The sequence below is a fragment of the Eschrichtius robustus genome, chromosome 12, assembly GCF_028021215.1.
Source record: "Eschrichtius robustus isolate mEscRob2 chromosome 12, mEscRob2.pri, whole genome shotgun sequence".
In the NCBI taxonomy this organism is placed as follows: Eukaryota; Metazoa; Chordata; class Mammalia; order Artiodactyla; family Eschrichtiidae; genus Eschrichtius; species Eschrichtius robustus.
Genome location: NC_090835.1, coordinates 71,549,686 through 71,566,293, shown reverse-complemented (window position 1 = coordinate 71,566,293; position 16,608 = coordinate 71,549,686). Strand labels below are relative to the sequence as shown.

The window sequence follows — 16,608 nt, the reverse complement described above, 5'->3', positions numbered from 1 at the left end:
AAAATAAGCATGTAATACTTTTAAATTTTTAAAAAGATATTTCCTTTGAAAAAAAATCATTGTAGTCCTAACAACTTTTAAATGCCTTTTTGGTGCACTAAGATGATGGCAAATGCCATTCTTAGCTATGCTTTCACAAAATGAAAGATGGTATCAGCCCCCAAACAGATACCTATTTTTAACAATGAGTAGACCCTGGGCTCTAACTTATTTCTCTTTCTCATCCCACCAGCCACATCCTCCTGCACAGTATGGCACTTCCAGTTAGCACAGTGCCCAGCAAAGGGAGGAGGACTGTGAAAGTGGAAACTGCTTTGACTTCCTTCTTTCAAGCTTTGACAGGTACTAGGTAAAAAGAGAACAGTTTCAGAACTTCCCCCCATGCCTCCAGCAACTCTGTGCTAGGCCTCCTTGCAAACCATTTCCCACGGTGTTCTCCTCTTGAGGCCTCTGCCATACTCCCAAACCCAAAAAAATTAGCAACACGGCTGGATGCATATGAAAAAGATTGGCAAAAAGTCAAACCAGAAAGATGAGGGGCTGAAAAAAAACGAAAATAGTTCCTCCCCTGAATATCTTTAAGTTTTCATAAACTATCCACATCTCTAACCTATTCTCTTTAGACCAATTCCTTGCTCCTAAGAAATTCCATCAGGAAACAGATAAATGAAAGATGAAATTCAGAACATTTTGCTCTGCTTCTTGTTATTAATGTCAAGTAAAGAACCAAGGTGGAAAGTAAATAACCACAAGAAAATTTACAAGTTTTTGAAATTATCACAGGTTTTGTTAGGTTCTTCTCTGACGTATCATTAAGCGTTGAGGACTCACTGTTAGCTATAAGCACTTGCAAGCGCCCTTCCCAACCCTCAGTTTATCAGCAGATTCCCTAAAAGGATAGAAACAAAGGTTCAGCAAGTTCCAACTAGCAATATTTCTTCCAAAACATCATTTATTAGAGTCTTATGATCTCAGATTCAAGTTATTCCACTTACTAAACCCTAATATTCCAATTTAGTTTCTCTCAGAGGAAAACACACAATACACAAATCAAGATGAAATATGAACTGATAAATGAGTGCTATAAAAACTTGATAAAGAATAATATAAGTACGGTTTATCAAATTTAAATGTTAAAAAAAAAGGTTAGTCAAAAATGACCAAAGGATCACCCATGCTAAATATATTAATAATACAGAGCAACTTGAAGAGCAAGAGATTGAGGAGAGGGAATCATGTAGTGTTATTTTTAAAGTAGTATAACACGTGCAAAGTTAAGAGATAATCTTATTACACCCAGCATTAGTTAGACATCTATTAACTTTTGGGATATGTTCCAATCTTTTTTTTGTTTTGTTTTAAGGAACTACAAGGATCCATACTGATGGTAGAAAAATTATCAGAGCTTTGTGTTAAAGAAACATGGGATGTCTGATCCAGAGAAGAAAAGGAAAAGAGGTCTCGTTTACCAACGATTGTTGGATATATTAAAGGTTTTTTTAATGAGAAAAATGCCAAGTAACTGCAAAACAGGCTCAAATGTCAAGTCATTAGGCAAACATGGTCTCTGAACAAGAATACAGTGGACCACAAAGTTCCCAAAACAAAACTCTCATATTAGCTCTCAGTGTTGCCTTTGGCTTCAGGGATACAGGCAGGATTTTACAAAACTGGACCACAAGTGAGGACAGGCACACTTTTGTTTAAAAAGCAAATCACCTTAACAGTCAGTAGACAGTGGGCTAAAGGCACTAAGATTTTAAAAAAATCATCCCCTAGTAGAAATCAACACATAATGGATCAGATGGTTTTGCAACTGGGGTGCGCAAAGGGCTAGGGTATCTCACAAACCGTATCTAAAATCAAATCAAGGCAACTAGAAAAAACAAGGCTGGAATACAAAGTTACCTAAGAAAATTACAATCAATTCTAGCCCATTTCCTGATGTCAGGTAAGAATGCTTGCTGATAAGTGACTTTTGTAGTTATAATTTAAAAAGCAAATTAGGGTATCTATAAACAGGAGAACAGAGAAACAAAATAGGGGTATATTCACACAATAGAAACTATTAAAAAATACACAATAAAAAGGAACAAACTACTGATATACCCAAGACTGATGAATATCAAAAACATTACACTGAGTCAAGGAAGCCTTACAAAGAGTACATACATACCCTGTGAGTCTATTTACATGACTTCCAAATCAGGCAAAACTGATCTACAGTAGGAAAAAAATTTTTCCCAGGGAGGGAAGAACAGGGAGCAGAATGACTGGAAAGAAACATGAGGGAACTTTTCACAGTGAGAGTACAATATAATAAATATAGTATATACAGTATGATGTACATCTTGATAGAGGTTTGGGTTACACAGATAAGTACATGTGTCAAAACTCATCAAACAGTATACTTAAGGTTTTTCTGTTTTCCACTCAAAAATGTACTTCAAATTTTTTAAAAAGTTAATAATATGCATGTTGAAATATTTGGGAGTAAACGTACTGATGTCTGCAATTTACTTGGAAAATAAAAAAATAAGACAGCGGAGTAGAAAGCAAATAAAGCAAAATATTACAGAATCTGGTGGTAGGTAAACAGGTGTACAATTTGTGTACAAGTCTTTAGTTTTTGTTTTTCATGATAAATAATTATTTCATGATAAAATGTTAGGGAAAAAAAGAAAATTAGATACTAGAAAAACAGTCTCTTTCCATTAAGCTATTACTCAAAGAATTAAGGCTCATTTGGAGCCTCTTCTTTGGAATAGGGACTATCATTACCCACCTTCATTACTGGAGTAAAATATTTACTCAAGACCATCCAGTTCCCTCTGTGCTGATTCTTCTATCACCCAACAAACTTCTAAACAATTACTGTTCCTCAAGTATCCTGAATTCACAAAAGGGATGCTCTGGACTGAGGCAAACATATAAAAGCATTATAGTCACAGATGAAGTACAGCCTAAAAAGCTTTTAATCAATTGGTTCCGTGCTTTATTAATGTAATTAATCTTCCTCTTATCTCTGGTTTTTCTAATCAACTGGTCTCTTACAAGTCTGGTTAGCATAATTACCTCCCTAAAAGTCTTAGGAAACCTTCAATATAAGTTTCTAGTTTGGGAAGCAAAGGACCAGGCCATAGACAGCAATGTCTCAAAAACAGACGCCAAGACTTCCCCGTGGGCGCAGTGGTTAAGAATCCACCTGCCAATACAGGGGACACGGGTTCGATCCCTGGTCCAGGAAGATCCCACATGCCGCAGAGCAACTAAGTAGTTGTGTGCCACAACTACTCAGCCTGTGTTCTAGAGCCCGCAAGCCACAACCACTGAGCCCATGTGCTGCAACTACTGAAGCCGACGCACCTAGAGCCCATGCTCCGCAACAAGAGAAGCCACCACAATGAGAAGCCTGCGCACCTCAATGAAGAGTAGCCTGCACTCGCCGCAACTAAAGAAAGCCCGCGCGCAGCAACAAAGACCCAACGCAGCCAGAAATAAATTGATTAATTTTTTTAAAAAAGTAAGTGTAAATTTGTAATTTAAAGGAAAAAAAAAAAAACAACACCAACCCTGTGAAGGTAACCATGCCTGAAACAGACAGTTGGTTTTCTCACCTGTAAAATTCTGGTATCTGTCCTGCCCAAAACAGGCTTGTGAGGATAAATAAGATAACATACATGAAAGCATTTTAAAAATAAAGTTCTACACAAGTGTTATATATTATTATGATTCCATGATGTTACTAACAACCTCTCAAAACCACCTGTGTTGCTGGACAAATAAGGAAAGAATTATTTAAACAGGTTATTACCATAAAGGAATAAGGTCACTTAAGAGAACTTTCCAGTACAAACACCTGACCCACAGTGATTAGTGTTGACTCACAGATATCTCTATGAGTCAAGAACTACTACCCCCCATTTACAACAGGTCTTTTGGTCTCACCCACTTTCAAGTACACAAAGTAATAGGGGAGACAGACATTGTAGAGTTTAATGGCTTACTGGCATTATTCTAGGAGTGCTACTAAATACCTCCTGCAAATCCAAGGTTCACAACACTACTAAACAATTAAAAAGGCCCTAATTCAAGCAGTTATCACCAAGTAAATTATCTTGTCCATTTCAAACAGATTCCCCATGAAGATCAGCAGCAGCACCTAAGGCTTTATATCACGACCTCATCGTGGTGTTGAAAATAAATTTCTCCTAATCCCTACAGCTACTCAACAGATTCAGCATAACTTTAAGATTATTCATTTCAGGCTATCATCAAAAAGTCTACAAACAATAAATGCTGCAGAGGATGTGGAGAAAAGGGAACCCTCGTACACTGTTGGTGGGAATGTAAATTGGTGTACCCACTGTGGAAAACAGTATGGAGGTTCCTTAAAAAACTAAAAGTAGGGACTTCCCTGGTGGCACAGTGTTAAGAATCTGCCTGCCAATGCAGGGGACATGGGTTCGAGCCCTGGTCCGGGAAGATCCCACATGCCGCAGAGCAACTGAACCCGGGTGCCACAACTACTGAGGCTGCGTTCTAGAGCCTGCGAGCCACAACTACTGAAGCCCATGCACCTAGAGCCCATGCTCCGCAACAGAAGCTACCGCAATAAGAAGCCCACGCACCGCAACAAAGAGCAGCCCCCACTTACTGCAACTAGAGAAAGCCCACGCACAGCAACGATGACCCAATGCAGCCAAAAATAAATTAATTAAAATAAATTTTTTAAAATAAAATAAAAGGGGACTTTCCTGGTGGCGCAGTGGTTAGGAATCCGCCTGCCAATGAAGGGGACAAAGGTTTGAGCCCTGGTCCGGGAAGATCCCACATGCCGCGGAGCGACTAAGCCCGTGTGCCACAGCTACGGAGCCTGCGCTCTAGAGCCTGCGAGCCACAACTACTGAGCCCGCATGCTGCAACTATTGAGGCCCGCACGCCTAGAGCCCGTGCTCCACAACAGGAGAAGCCACTGCAGTGAGAAGCCTGCACACTGCAACGAGGAGTGGCTCCCGCTTGCCGCAACTAGAGAAGGCCCACGCACAGCAACAAAGACTCAACACAGCCAAAAATAAATACATAAATAAAATTTATAAAAAAAAATAAAAAAATAAAAAAATAAAATAAAATAAAAGTACAACTACTGTATGATCCAGCAATTCCAATCCTCGCTATACAGTGGGAAAAAATGAAAACTTTAATTCGAAAAAATCCATGCACCCCAATTTTCATAGCAGCACTATTTATAGCTGCCAAGACATGGAAGCAACCCAAGTGCCCATCAACAGAAGATTGGCTTAAGAAGATGTGAGATATATATATATATATATATATATATATACACACACACACACACACACACACACACACATATATATATTATAAATATGTATAAAATATATATGTATATATGTAATGGAACATTACTCAGCCATAAAAAAATATTGCCATTTACAGCAACATGAATGAACCTAGAGAATAAGTCAGAGAAAGACAAATAAATATGATATCATATATGTGGAATCTAAAAAATAATACAAATGAATCAATATACAAAACAGAAACAGACTCAGACAGAAAACAAACTTACGTTACGAAGGGGAGGCAGGGGGGGAAGGACAAATTAGGAATATGGGATTAACAGATATTTTATACTTAGATAAACAATAAGGATTTACTATATAGCACAGGGAATTATACCCAATACCTTATAATAACCCATAATGAATATAATCTGCAAAATAAAAAAAGATTACTCATTCAAATGGGAAACAGTACCATACTTGAAGACAGGGTCATCTGCAGAAAACTGAGACATACTTAAGAGTACAATTTCTCTCCCTCTCAAAAAAAAAAAAAAAATTTCTCTCCCTCTCCTTTTTTTTAAAATAGTGATTGAAGAGGAAAAAATAAACTTTCTTTTAAAAATTTAGTTTAAGCCTAAAATTCTAGTCTCAAAGTTTATAATCACCACATACCCTGTGGACAAAAGAAACAAAAAGAAAAATGGGCCAATTAAAGTTTATCCCAAGGCCTTCATCATTCGTTATTTACTGATTAGTTATAATGTGCTCAGCACCATTATAAATTACAAAAGATACAAAAATGTATCCTTTATACAACCCTATAATAACAGAAATCTAGTAAGAGGCAGGAAATGCATACTAATTCCCTTGGCCAATTTTTCCAAGGGTCGACAAAGACTCTTCTTTGTCCCACAAGCAATTCAACTGTACAAAAAAAATTAAAAATAAAGATGAAAATATTTAAACCCTTGCTCTTCAACACAGCAATGACCCACCTAAAACAAGAGTTAACAAATTGTGGACATAAGTTATCTTTCATATCAGAATCTGAATACAAAATACCATTTAAAGCTCTTTTTTGATTCAGCAGGGCTCCCACAAAACACACATTTAAAAGCCAAGCCCAGCCAAAGTCCTTGTAACATTTGGGAGGGAAAGTCTAAATTTCAAATGTTTAAATGGAAGAAAAGATGGCATGCTATATGTGAATAGAATGTGACAAATATTAAATGCAGTTCAGCTACTTGCATTTAACCTTCTATGTAAAGGAATTACCACTACTTACCAAGTAGCTTAGAGTGGAAGTGTAGCATAGTGAGAGGAATACAAGCTCTAAAGAGTCAAGCCACTGATTTGCTATGCAAAATCTTGGAAAACTGACTAAGCTTCAATTTCCTTGTCTGTAAAACAGGAAACCACTATTTCACAACCACACAATTCCTATGAGGATTAGGAAAATAATACATATAAAGTGACAGTCATCCTGTAAATGGTAGCAACTGTTACTGCTTCCAGTATTAATGTATATTTGAGCTACTACCTTAAAAAAAAAAAAAAAAGACTGAAACAAAAAGAAATAAGAAAATACTGAGATGAAAACAATACACCAAAATTTACAGGATGCAGTTAAGGGAGTGCCTAGAGGGAAATTTATACCTGTCTATGCCTATATCAAAAAAGAAGAAATCTCAAATCAAATTAATCTTCCACCTTAAAACATGAGAAAAAGAGCAAATTAAACGTAAAGAAAGCAGAAGAAACGAAATAATAAAGCTGAGCAGAAATGCTACAAAAAAAGAGAAAAACTATAAATGAAATTAAAAGTTGGTTCTTTGAAAAAAATCAACAAAACTGACGAACTTTTAGCTGGACTGACCAAGAAAAAACAGAGAGAAGACCCAAATTATTAAACTCAAGAATGAAAGACAGGATATCACAACCACTGCTACAGACAATTAAAAAGATACAAGGGAAGATGACTTTTATGAAATGGATAAATTTCTAGAAAAACACAAAGTACTAAAACTCACAAGAAAAATTAGAAAATCTGAATAGACCTACAAGTAAGGAGATGGAATTGGTAATTTTAAAACTTTCCACAAAGGAAAGCCCAAGCACAGATGGATTCACTGATGAATTTTACCACATATTTAAAGAAGAATGAATACCAATTCTTCACACTCTTCCCAAAAAATGGAAGAGGAGGGAACACATCCCAATTCAATCTATGAGCCCAGTATTACCTGATACCAAAACCAGACAAAGATATCACAACAAAAGAAAACTAGAAACCAAAATACCATATAGTCACAAAAATCCTCAATAAAATACTAGCAAACCAAATCCAACAACAAATAAAAAGGATTATACACTAAGACCAAATAGGATTTATCCCAGAAATGCAAGGCTGGTTTAGCATCAGAAAATTAACCAAACTAATAGATCATGTAGTGAAAGATTAAAGGACAAAAAACCGCATGACAGTCTCAATTAGACAAAGAAAAAGCATTTGACCAAATCCAATACCCCTTCATGAAAATAAAGAAATAAACTCAACAAACTAAGGATACAAAGGAACTTCTTCATCCTGATGAAAGGGATTTACAAAAAAGCTAAAATCATCACCACTGCTAACTTCATTACTTAATGGTGAAAGACTGAAAGCTTCCCCCTAAGATCTAGAACAAGACAAGGATGTCTGCTTTCATCATTTCTATTTAACTTTGTATTACAAGTTCTTGGCAGGGCAATTAAGCAAGAAAACGAAATAAAAGTCATCCAGATTGGGGGGAAAAAAAGAAGTAAAACTATCCCTATTTGCAAATGACATGATCTTGTATATAGAAACATCCTAAGGAATTCACTAAAAAATTACTGGAGCTAAGAAGTTCAGCAAGTTTGCAGGATACAAGAACAATACACAAAAATCAATTGTATTTCTATATGCTATCACTGCACAATCTGAAAATGAAATTAAGAAAACAATTCCACTTATGAGTATCAAAACAAATAAAATAGGTATAAATTTAACAAAGAAGTGCAAGCCTTCTACACTGAAAACTATAAAACACTGTTGAAAGAAATTGAAGACATAGGACTTCCCAGGTGGTCCAGTGGTTAAGACTCTGCCTTCCAACGGAGGGGGCATGGGTTCGATCCCTGGTCAGGTAACTAAGATCCCACATGACACGTGGTGTGGCCAAAAAAAAAAGTAAAAGAAATTGAAGATACAGATAAATGAAAAGATATCCCAACATTCAAGTGTAGGAAGGCTAAATTCTGTTAACATGGCAACAGTCCCCAAATTTAACCTAAGAGATGCAATGCAATCCCTTATCAAATTCCTAGCTGGTTTTGCAGAAATTGACAAGCTGATCCTAAAATTCATATGGAAATGCAAAGGACCCAAAATACTCAAAACAATCTTGATAAAGAAGAACAAAGTTGGAGGAATCACACTTTCTGATTTCAAAACTTACTAGAAAGTAAGTATTCAAGACAGTGGGATATAGGCATCAATGGAATAAAACTGTGAGTCCAGAAGTAAACTTTTACATTTACAGTTAACTGATTTTTGACAAGGGTGCCAAGACAATTCAATGGGGAAAGAATAGTTTTTTCAACAAATTGTGTGGGGCAATCAAATTACCCACATGCAAAAGAATAAAAAAGGAACCCTGTCTCACACTATATACAAAAATTAACTCAAAATGGATCAACAATTTAAACAAAAGAGCTAAGACTTTAAGATATAATTTTAATTTTAATGATAAAACATAGTTGTAAATCTTCATGATCTTGGATCAGGCAACATTTTCTTAGATATGACATCAAAAACACAAGCAACCAAAAAAAAAAAGATAAATTGGACTTCGTCAGAATTAAAAACTTCCGTGCCTAAAAGGACACTATCCCAAAAAAAGTGAAAAACCACCTATGGAATGGGAGAAAGTATATGTAAATCATATAGCTGATAAGGGACTAGTGACCAAAATATATACCAATAAAAAAAGGTTTATAACTCAACAATAAAAACACATAACCCAATTTAAACATGGACAAAGGATTGAACAAACATTTCTCCAAAGAAGATATACAAATGGCCAATAGGCACATGAAAAGATGTTCAACATCATTAGTCATTAGCAAAAGCAAATCAAAACCACAATGAGATGCTACTTCATACCCACTACAATGGCTATAATCAAAAAGATGGGGGGGGCGGCGGGGGGTAAAAAAAAAAAAAAAAAAAAGATGGGCAAGGATATGGAGACACTGGAACCCTCACACGTTGCTGGTTGGAATGTAAAATGGTGCAGCCACTCTGGAAAACAATATGGCAGTTACTCAAAAAGTTAAACATCGAATTACCATATGACCTAGCTTCCCCTCCTAGGTGTATATCCAAGAGAGTTGAAAACAGGTGTTCAAACAAAAACTTGTACACAAATGTTCATGGCATTATTCATACTAGCCAAAAAGTGATAACAACCCACAATGTCCATCAACTGATGAATGGATAAACAAAATGTGGTATACCCATACAAAGGAATATTATTCAACCATAAAAAAAATGAAGTACTAATACATGCTACAACACAAATGAACCTTAAAACCATTCTACTAAGGGAAAGAAGGTAGACACAAAAGGCCACATATTTTATGATTCCATTTATATAAAATGTTCAGAACTGGCAAATCAATACAAACAGAGAGTTAGATTTGTAACTGCCAGAGGGAAAGAGCAATGTGGAGTGACTACTAATGGGTACATGATTTCTTTCTGAGGTAAAAATTTTCTGGAGCTTGATGGTGGTGACAGCTGCACAACTTTCTGAATATACTAAAAATCACTAAATTGTACACTTTTAAAGGATGTATTTTAAGGTATGTGAATTGTACTTTCTATGTTCAATAATATAATATTAAGGCCATATTCAAAAATTTTCAGTCTCTTAACTAGAAAACGATAATCCCAAGGTTTTAGCTAAAACAAGTATCAGCAGCAGCACCTCAAACATGCATCAAATTCTGAGCCAGGAGATCAAGCACCACCTTTCTAATCTTTCTGGGTTAAAATACTGCAAGTTGTCCTTGTCCGCAGATCCAGCCAATGCCCTGGACCTTCTTGTCAGTCTCCTTGTTGTAAAGCAGCAGGGAGTCAAAACAGCTTCAGCCTGGGATATTCTAAAATCCAGCAACAGCAAGTTGCCAATATACTTATGAAACTATTAAACCATAACCATATAATTTTAAACAAATTTAAAGTGTATCTTTGTGTATTTACCACTAACACATATTTAACATTAACGTATTTACCATTAATACAACAGTATACAATTGTACTTTAATAAGAGCTCACCTAAAAATTCAAATGACCCAACTGTCCTTCATCACAGGATTCAAATGCTGAAATGCTTAAAATTCCTTAAAGTCATAATATAGCAGTCATATAGCTAAATAAACGGAAGACTTTATAGAAAATAACATGCAGCAAAATAATATTTTCACAATACCTGAAAAATGCAGTTTGACCTTGACTCTCAATCTCACTATGTATGGACTAATATGTACTCTCTTCTGTGTCACACTAACACATACAACCATAATAATGAGTAAAACAGTATAAATCGTATCAGCCAAGAAGTGTGCGCCCTCATATTACTTCATACCTCACTTAATTTTCCCTAAATATATACTGAACTTTATTTTTAAGAAACAAATTTTACTACCCCCCACATGATCAGTTTCTTTCTACGCCATCCCAACCTATGGGCGGGAGGTGGGGGGGAAAAGAGAGAATATATCTATCTTTTGTCTTCAGCAACATAGGTACACTTCAAAAATATAACATGCAATTGGAAAGACTTCAGAAAAGACATCTAAATATTTACAAGGATGAAAGTGCAGACTAAACAGACTTCTTTCTAGAAAACCCAAAGCTGAGAAAGGAGGATTAAATCTATAAAATTAAGTAAAATATCAAGACAAATGAGGTGAGTGCAATCTTGTCCACCAGAAACTAAAGGACCTAAGAACAAGGTACCTCTTAAAATCTAAGATGTTGGAAGTTCAAGCTTTGGTTTTTTTTAGAAACATAACCTAGATTAGGAACCAAGATGGTGGAGTAGAAGGACGTGCTCTCACTCCCTCTTGCGAGAACACCAGAATCACAACTAGCTGCTGGACAATCATCGACAGAAAGACACTGGAACTCACCAAAAAAGATACCCCACATCCAAAGAAAAAGGTGAAGCCACAATGAGACGGTAGGAGGAGCACAATCACAGTAAAATCAAATCCCATAACTGCTGGGTGGGTGACTCACAAACTGGAAAACACTTATACCACAGAAGTCCACCCACTGGAGTGAAGGTTCGGAGCCCCACGTCAGGTTCCCAACCTGGGGATCCGGCAACGGGAGGAGGAATTCCTAAAGAACCAGACTTTGAAGGCTAGTGGGATTTGATTGCAGGACTTCGACAGAACTGGGGGAAACAGAGACTCCACTCCTGGAGGGCAAATACAAAGTAGTGTGCGCATCGGGAACCATGGGAAGGAGCAGTGACCCAAGGGGAAACTGAACCAGACCTACCTGCTAGTGTTGGAGGGTCTCCTGCAGAGGCGGGTGGTAGCTGTGGCTCACTGTGGGGACAAGGACACTGGCAGCAGAAGTTCTGGGAAGTACTCCTTGGTGTGAGCCCTCCCAGAGTCTGCCATTAGCCCCACCAAAGAGCCCAGGTAGGCTCCAGTGTTGGGCTGGCTCAAATCAAATCAAAGAACCAAAAGGGAGGGAATCAAACCCCACCCATCAGCAGTGAAGAGGATTAAAGTTTTACTGAGCTCTGCCCACCAGAGCAACACCCAGCTCTACCCACCACCAGTCCCTCCCATCAGTGAACTTGCACAAGCCTCTTAGATAACCTCATCCACCAGAGGGCAGGCAGCAGAAGCAAGAAGAACTACAATCCTACAGCCTGTTGAACAAAAACCACATTCACAGAAAAACAGACAAGATGAAAAGACAGAGGGCTATGTACCAGATGAAGGAACAAGATAAAACCCAGAAAAACAACTAAACGAAGTGGAGATAGGCAACCTTTCAGAAGAATTCAGAATGATAGTAAAAATGATCCAGGACCTCGGAAAAAGAATGGATGCAAAGATGGAGAAGATGCAAAAAATGTTTAACAACACCTAGGAGAATTAAAGAACAAACAAACAGAAATGAACAATACAATAACTGAAATGAAAACTACACTAGAAAGAATCAATAGCAGAAAAACTGAGGCAGAAAAATGGATAAAGGACCTGGAAGACAGAATGGTGGAATTCACTGCTGCAGAACAGAATAAAGAAAAAAGAATGAAAACAAACGAAGACAGCCTAAGAGACATCTGGGAAAACATTAAACGCAACAACATTCACATTACAGGGGTCCCAAAAGAAGAAGAGAGAAAGAAAGGACCCGAGAAAATACTTGAAGAGATTATAGTCGAAAATTTCCCTAACATGGGAAAGGAAATAGCCACCCAAGTCCAGGAAGCGCAGAGAGTCCCATACAGGATAAACCCAAGGAGAAACATGCTGAGACACATAGTAATCAAACTGGCAAAAATTAAACACAAAGAAAAATTATTGAAAGCAGCAAGGGAAAAATGACAAATAACATAGAAGGGAACTCCCATAAGGTTAACAGCTGATTTATAAGCAGAAACTCTACAAGCCAGAAGGGAGTCGCATGATACACTTAAAGTGATGAAAGGGAAGAAACTACAACCAAGATTACTCTACCCAGCACGGATCTCATTCAGATTCGATGGAGAAATCAAGAGCTTTACACACAAGCAAAAGCTAAGAGAATTCAGCACCACCAAACCCGCTCTACAACAAATACTAAAGGAACTTCTCTAAGTGGGAAACACAAGAGAAGAAAAGGACCTACAAAAACAAACCCAAAACAATTCAGAAAATGGTAATAGGAACATACATATCGATAATTACCTTAAACGTGAATAGATTAAATGCTCCAACCAAAAGACACAGGCTTGCTGAATGGATACAAAAACAAGACCCATATATATGCTGTCTACAAGAGACCCACTTCAGACCTAGGGACACATTCAGACTGAAAGTGAGGGGATGGAAAAAGATATTCCATGCAAATGGAAATCAAAAGAAAGCTGGAGTAGCAATACTCATATCAGATAAAATAGACCTTAAAATAAAGAATGTTACAAGAGACAAGGAAGGACACTACATAATGATCAAGGGATCAATCAAAGAAGATATAACAATTATAAATATATATGCACCCAACATAGGAGCACCTCAATACGTAAGGCAACTGCTATCAGCTCTAAAAGAGAAAATCGACAGTAACACAATAATAGTGGGGGACTTTAACACCTCACTTACACCAATGGACAGATCATCCAAACAGAAAATTACTAAGGAAACAGAAGCTTTAAATGACACAACAGACCAAAAGATTTAATTGATATTTATAGGACATTCCATCCAAAAACAGCAGATTATACTTTCTTCTCAAGGGCACAGGGAACATTCTCCAGAATAGATCATGTCTTGGGTCACAAATCAAGCCTCAGTAAATTTAAGAAAATTGAAATCATATCAAGCATCTTTTCGGACCACAAGGCTATGAGATTAGAAATCAATCACAGAGAAAAAAACATAAAAAACACAAACACATGGAGTCTAAACAATACGTTACTAAATAACCAAGAGGTCACTGAAATAATCAAAGAGGAAATCAAAAAATACCTAGAGACAAATGACAATGAAAACACGATGATCCAAAACCTATGGGATGCAGCAAAAGCAGTTCTAAGAGGGAAGGTTATACCTATACAAGCCTACCTCAAGAAACAAGAAAACTCTCAATAATCTAACCTTACACCTAAAGGAACCAGAGAAAGAAGAACAAACAAAACTCAAAGTTAGCAGAAGGAAAGAAATCATAAAGATCAAAGCAGAAATAAATGAAATAGAAACAAAGAAAACAATGGCAAGAATCAATAAAACTAAAAGCTGGTTCTTTGAGAAGATAAACAAAATTGATAAACCACTAGCAGGACTAATCAAGAAAAAGAGGGAGAGGACTCAAATCAATAAAATCAGAAATGGAAAAGGAGCAGTACAACAGACACCGCAGAAATACAAAGCATCGTAAGAGACTACTACAAGCAACTCTATGCCAATAAAATGAAGAAATGGACAAATTCTTAGAAAGGTATAACCTTCCAGGACTGAACAAGGAAGAAACAGAAAATATGAACAGACCAATCACAACTAATGAAATTGAAACTGTGATTAAAAACCTTCCAACAACAAAAGTCTGGGAACAGATGGCTTCACAGGTGAATTCTATCAAACATTTAGAGAAGAACTAACACCTATCCTTCTCAAACTCTTCCAAAAAATTGCAGAACAAGGAAAACTCCCAAACTCATTCTATGAGGCCACCATCACACTGATACCAAAACCAGACAAACATATTACAAAAAAAGAAAATTACAGACCAATATCACTGATGAACATAGATGCAAAAATCCTCAACAAAACACTAGCAAACAGAATCCAACAACACATTAAAAGGATCATACAACATGATCAAGTGGGATTTATCTCAGGGATGCAAGGATTCGTCAATATACAGAAATCAATGTGAAACACCATATTAACAAATTGAAGAATAAAAACCATATGATCATCTCAATAGATGCAGAAAAAGCTTTTGACAAAATTCAACACCCATTTATGATAAAAACTCTCCAGAAAGTGGGCACAGAGGGAACCTACCTCAACATAACAAAGACCACATATGACAAACCCACAGCAAACATCATTCTCAATGGTGAAAAACTGAAAGCATTTCCTCTAAGATGAGGAATAAGACAAGGATGTTCGCTCTCACCACTATTATTCAACATAGTTTTGGAAGTCCTACCACCGCAATCAGAGAAGAAAAAGAAATAAAAGGAATACAAATTGGAAAAGAAGAAGTAAAACTGTCACTGTTTGCAGATGACATGATACTATAAAGAATCCTAAAGATGTCACCAGAAAACTACTAGAGCTAATCAATGAATTTGGTAAAGCAGTAGGATATAAAATTAATGCACAGGAATCTCTTGCATTCCTATACACTAATGATGAAAAATCTGAAAGAGTAATTAAGGAAACACTCCCATTTACCACTGCAACAAAAAGAATAAAATACCTAGGCATGAACCTACCTAGGGAGACAAAAGACCTGTATGCAGAAAACTATAAGACACTGATGAAAGAAATTAAAGGTGATACAAACAGATGGAGAGATATACTATGTTCTTGGGTCGGAAGAATCAATATTGTGAAAATGACTATACTACCCAAAGCAATCTACAGATTCAATGCAATCCCTATCAAATTACCAATGGTATTTTTTACAGAACTAGAACAGAAAATGTTAAAATTTGTATGGAGACACAAAAGATCCCGAATAGCCAAAACAGTCTTGAGGGAAAAAAACAGAGCTGGAGGAATCAGACTCCCTCACTTCAGACTATACTACAAAGCTACAGTAATCAAGACAATATGGTACTGGCACAAAAACAGAAATACAGATCAATGTAACAGGACAGAAAGCCCAGAGATAAACCCACGCACCTATGGTCAACTAATCTATGACAAAGGAGGCAAGGATATACAATGGAGAAAAGACAGTCTCTTCAATAAGTCATGCTGGGAAAACTGGACAGCTACATGTAAAAGAATGAAATTAGAACACTACCTAACACCATACACAAAAATAAACTCAAAATGGATTAGAGACCTAAATGTAAGACCAGACACTATAAAACTCTTAGAGGAAAACATAGGAAGAACACTCTTTGACATAAATCACAGAAAGATATGTTTTGATCCACCTCCTAGAGTAATGGAAATAAAAACAAAAATAAACAAATGGGACACAATGAAACTTAAAAGCTTTTGCACAGCAAAGGAAACCATTAACAAGATGAAAAGACAACCCTCAGAATGGGAGAAAATATTTGCAAACGAATCAACAGACAAAGGATTAATCTCCAAAATGTATAAACAGCTCACGCAGCTCAATATTAAAAAAACAAACACCCCAATCCAAAAATGGGCAGAAGACCTAAATAGACATTTCTCCAAAGAAGACATACAGATGGCCAAGAAGCACATGAAAAGATGCTCAACATCACCAATTATTAGAGAAATGCAAATCAAAACTACAATGAGGTATCACCTCACACCAGTTAGAATGGGC

The 16,608-nt window shown here is 36.6% G+C and overlaps 1 protein-coding gene across 1 annotated transcript in view; it reads right to left on the bottom strand.

Annotated features, from left to right (window-relative positions):
• The window catches only part of ZFAND3 (zinc finger AN1-type containing 3), a 331,536-nt gene that overhangs the window by 299,239 nt on the left and 15,689 nt on the right, over nt 1-16,608 (bottom strand). The window lies entirely within an intron of this gene.